Genomic DNA, 5,773 nt, shown 5'->3' on the forward strand with positions numbered 1-5,773 from the left:
AGATCGTCATACCTCCATCTAGCATATCTCCTGTCATTAATATGAAACAATAAAGCACTATGATTGGAGATTGTTTTAGGTAACATTTTGGGATGGAAAGAAGTAGAAACCCAAATAGTTTCGATTTCAGTCCCAAAAAACTACGAACTAGGACAATCAACTATTTAATAACCTCCTTCAAGATTCCACACAATCTTTAATATGGAACTAAACTTTGAAGGTGATGTGCTACAATCAACCTCCCTTAAGGCACGTGTGTCTATGCATGTAGGAACCTAGGTCCAAGTTTGGAACCATGTTTTGATACCATTGAAACAAGCCGACCAACACCCACATGGGGCTTGGGCCACTGATTCGGATCCCAACCCGCCATAGTTTTTTATGTTCACTTGTTGCATGCCCTTCAAGAGACAATATTGAAAATGGGAATAGTCAAGGAGAGGACTTGTTTATTTAAATGATAATGAAAAAAGATCCAAGATCACAGTTCCATTTGAAGATGAAGACCTGCAAGAGTCAAGGAGAGGACTTGTTTATTTAAAATCCAAAGAAAGGAATAGCACATGACATGATTAAATAATTATTCTTATTATTATTTTGGAGGTTAGATTTGCGCAAATTAGGAGTGCAATGGATATATGCATATATGCATGATTGAATGACATACGTTGCTGGATCCCCAGAGTAAGGACCCGAGTTTGCTTTCTAGTAAATAAAATGGTTGGCTGAGAACAGCCATACTCTAATCCTGTTCGAAATTATACAACATTATTTAGGATGAACTATTCCTTCCATCCATAGAAAGGTCGTTGGTGGCTAGTCAACTATTAGCAAACCATGTAGGACTACCCCAAGTGACTGTTGTAGGATGACTCTCTCGCTCTCTCTAGTCCATCTGTTCATACAGTCAAACCGAAGCAACTTATTTTCATGAATGAATATATAAATTCTATCAGTCCCACAAAGTGGTCAAAGTAATAAAATGAAATTGGTTTCCAATAAATGCAATCTAGACGAGAGATTCTGACGTTGTCCAATTTCTTAAATTTTGTCAATGCATTCATTCGCTAGCTCCACGCCTTTCCTTTAAAGCAGTTCCGAGATTTTCCTAAAAAAATGGCACCCCTAGCTCTATGAAAACTGATGGATCGAGCTAGCTAAGCGTAGATGAATTCAAATTTCATCAGTCTTGACCAAAGCTTATGAAGCAGCTCTTAAACATGCATGAAGGTAGAAGCATAAATTGAAACAGAATTTGAGACGGGAGTCCAGATCCAGAGACAAATTTACATTAGGTTTAGCACCAAATAAGCAAGATGTGTCTTTTGCATATAAGCTATTTAAATTTGGATATAATTTTACCGGTATCCTCTCGTGCCTTCTTCCTTTTCTCTTTCGGAGAACGCTTGCAGATGTGTCTTTTGCATTAGCACTTCCTGTGGCATTTCCTTTGGTATGGAGAAGAATCGACTCCAGGAAATGGGGAAACTGCATGAGGGAGAAGGAACATGGGGCGATGCATCTTATTGGCGCTACCAATGATACGAAGCAGTAACGCCAGTTCCAAAATGGGACGGGCTTTTTAAGTTTCTTCCATTGCGTATCATTCACCAACCCTAGGGTGGAGAGAATCAACTTGTCAAAATGGAAAAGGAGAAAAAAAAATTAAATGAAAATAATCTGGAAAAAAACATGGATGAAAATAGTGCGGTGAACCCCAAGAAAAATTCCAGGTCCATATGGAGACTGCGTTGTGCGCACACCCGTGCACAGACAAATATGCATGGAAGGGAAAATAATGAGGATTAGGGTATTTTCGAATTTTTTTTATAAAAAAACATACATTTTAGATTTTTAATTTTTTTTTCATAATCCTTTTTAGCTCTTTTTTTTTTATTTAAACGGAGTACTTTATTCATTACACGCCCCTGTGCACAATTTGCTATGCACAGGAGTGTGCATATCACCTGTTTCGGTCGGTCCATATTAAGAGTAAATCCAAATAAGTAAGAAACTGAGATGGAGGACTATAAAATGTTGTTGACAGGAGTGTGCACATAACCAGTTTCTGTCCATATCAGGCGCAAATCCAAATAAGTAAGAAGTAGACACTGAGCACCATAAAATAAAAGATGTGGGCCTATTGCATACAATCTCAACACGTAGGTGCCACTCTTCTTCTTCTTTGACGAACTCGTGCATCAGTGGCTTGCATTTTCATCTGTGTCTTCACCACATGGCAAGAGACTTGATTGTCTTTAGCAGTTGAAGTCCAGAGATTCCTACTTCAGATCGTCAAAAGGTCAGGTTTAAAAATGGGACGATGGTGGCCCACTTGATTCGGGTGTGGACAATGGCAACGTGAATTGTAAACCATTTGTTTTGGAAGGATCGTTCGAGCCACACGTATAAGGTGCAAATTAACAGGTCGAACCAAACAAAATTACTTTGATATTGATATGTATGTAGATCCTTTTACGGATAGATAGTTTAGTCATTCGAAGGTATTAATACATGCCAGATTAGGCCAATTATATTAGGATTTAGTTTGCATTAGTATTTGACAACTGAAAGTAAGTGTGTGTTATTCAAAGTTCAAGAGAAAACATTTTCTTAATTAATTAATAACAAGAATTAAATATTTCTGTACTGTCGGCAAAAGAGAGGATCTGTCAATCAAATAATGTATGAAAAACAATTGAGTAGTTGATGCTACAAGAATCTCAACGGTCGACTCATAGAAGGCATTTAATTGATGGAGTTGTGATCCACCGTAAGGTTTTTTTTATGCACCATAATTTGATCGTTCAAAAACATCTACCAATGCGGAAAATTGCAAAATTCACGTGAATCATCTCAAAAGCAGTACCATGGGAAATTATTTCCATCCTTAAGATATGATATTCCTTGATTCTTAGTACATAAGAAAATGGCTTTTTGATAAAAACAATTTCAAGTTTTAAATTAACACTACAAAAGAGCGTAGATTCGCCGGCTGCTTGAAAGTTGTCGGTAAAATGGAAAGCAATATCAATAAAACTTTTATACATGTGTCGATGGAGACATCTTTACCATATACGAACTACTTTGGTGGTTACATTCTACTTTCTGTGCTCGTGCCATTAATTAATATATGAACTACACGTATAATCATCTATGGACTACAAGCATATGTGATCTTAGCCTTTTCATAATTAGAATATACAAGCGGCGATGGAGTTTGCCAAGATAAAGGGAGAAGAAATCGGCACCACTTAAACTTGTGACCTTTCAACTCGGCCACGTTAACGTGGACGAGGACACGGCTCCGCTGCCGGATGTAGCTGAAAGTGGCCCGCCTAAACTTATCGCATTTCAGCTCGGCCACGTTGACGGAGGGGACAGCGCCGCTGCTGGGCATTTTGCTGACGTGAAAAGTGAGGTCAAGCATTGGGAAGCAGAGACTGGGAAGTGGGTCCGACGGGGTGGGGCCGGAGGCCAACTTGACCAAGTGACGAAGATGAGGTTAGGTGAGCTTCACCAACCCCTTTGCTTAGCCTTACGGGGCCCTACTCACCTTCCACCAGTTGCCACGTCAGATTGTTTTCGTTGCGGGCTTACCGGTGAAGGGAGGACCAGGCGCACCAACCGTATGTGAATATCCGACGAGTTCTGGGTCCTCCACCGACCTTTACCGAAAATACCCTTAGCCGGTCTTTGCGCCTAATGATTGATTCGGTATTACTCTGCCAAAGTCTTCCTAATTAATGTGCGAATTTCCATTTCTTTTCCTGGAATGCACCTGCTGTTTTCGGATAAGGCCTTCTCTGCCCTTTTAGGCTCTGACCATTGACCACCGAATGCGCACTGGTTGATGCACAATTTTTTTGTGTATACTTGACTAATAGAAAAAGAAAACTTTTTGTAGAAAACTTCTTCATACCCTCTCAAAGCTCCATTAGGAGGATGCTTCATAGTTGAAAAGGTATCGAACTTGTGTTTAGTTAACTCGAATCTTAGATCTAACGTCATTTCAGATCTTATTTAAGAGGTAATCTCACAATTTTGCATTTGAGAAAGCGTACTAAAAGTCTTCAACTATGGGTTTCTCTCCTTTCATTCTTGTTTTGGATGGGTAATGCAACCCCGCGCCGCACTTCCCCGCCCCTCATATAGATCTTATCAATGACAACTCCTACATGCCCAAGAGCCATATCCTAAAATTAACTGTGGGTGGGGCGTACTTATGCACAACTTAAATCCCCAAAAAAAACCTGAAGCAAGGCGGTGGCATCGCCTCTCTCCCAGAATCATCCCTGTTCCCTCGGTCAGTGGGTCTGATCGTCCACCTGGTGAGAACCTGAAAAGCAATAAGATTTAAAGTAATCAAACAACCTCTAAGAATGACCTAAGTCCCGAGTTCGTTGTCAGATAAAATAGGGTTCTAGTATACAATGAGTAGCTAAAGACTGACATAACATACATGCTGTGCACCAATTACGTAGGCAATTCTTATTTTGTGTACTTCCTTCTTCTAATATGCTCCTACCTGCACTAATTTCATCACCTTTTACGACTTCTATTGTTAGCTGAAGCTAATGCAAATCCAAGTTGTTCCTTCAAATGCATAACCCGATCTGAGCTTGCATAGGTAGCAGCATGCGACAGAATTCTTAAGTCTCGAGACCGATGAGAGTGAAGAAGCTCGACGAGGAAAGAAGTTATCTAACTCAAGAGAAGTTGGCCTCACCGACTCCATTAATTGCCAGATAGATTCAGTCGATGATATGCTTCCCACCCTTTTCAATGTACTCCTTAGGTGGAGGTTTGAAGCCATCAATGTAACCATCAAGGTTGTAGGAGATGAAAAGAAGCAAAGCCCAGAGCTAGTTCTTTGAGTTTAACCTTTTGAAAAGGAAACGTTAAATTGCATTTTGTGTTGGCAATGAAGGAAGGAAAGATCTAGAACTTCCTCCATGTTGCATTGTGGTTCTCCTGGTGCAGATGTTGGCTTTGATACCATATCAGGGGAAAAAAAAAGTAAACGTAGTATGTCAGAGAAAAAGTAAGTAAGGTAAAGTGGGGAAGCTAAAGAGAACGGAGATGAAATAGCACACAAATTTTTTAATGTGGCTTGACTGTGAGGCCTGCTCCACGCTTATGTTGGGTGACTTCAACTTTCAATGTTGAGACCTCTTTGTTACTAAACAGTTCCTTTCTACATTAGATAAAATGGTTACATCAACAAAATTCTGTTCAGATATGATTGTTTCTTTATCTGCAATGCAGTTAATTTCCTTTTTTTTCCTTCACCCACAGCTTTATCGTTTAAGGTATTGGGACGATCTTCTGGCCATAATTTAGAATGTGTGTTCATCTTCTCTCACATTTCGCAACTTATTTATGGTGTTTAAAGAGAAGAAAATCTCTCTCATCACCCAAAAGTTTATCTGTTTGGAACTACATACTATCTAACAAATCTTTTCAACCCTAATAATGTTTCTCCTACTCCTACAGCTTTGGCTTTACAAAGGTCTTGGAGTAGTTTACTTAAGGATACCTTTTATTTTCTTTCACTTTTATATATAGTACGAGTCGTTTACGACGGTTAGAAAAGGCTTTTTTAAATCCACATTTTTTGGAGTAAGCTTAAGTAACAGCCTCTCACGCTGAGCCTCTAGAAGGGGTTACTGGGAGCAAGGACACTAAGTGAATGTCCGATGAATCTATCGCAAATATTGGAATAGATTCATGGAACGCTAGATTTAAATCTATTACAATATTTGGCAAGATT

The sequence above is a fragment of the Nymphaea colorata genome, chromosome 4 (assembly GCF_008831285.2).
Source record: "Nymphaea colorata isolate Beijing-Zhang1983 chromosome 4, ASM883128v2, whole genome shotgun sequence".
Taxonomy (NCBI): domain Eukaryota; kingdom Viridiplantae; phylum Streptophyta; class Magnoliopsida; order Nymphaeales; family Nymphaeaceae; genus Nymphaea; species Nymphaea colorata.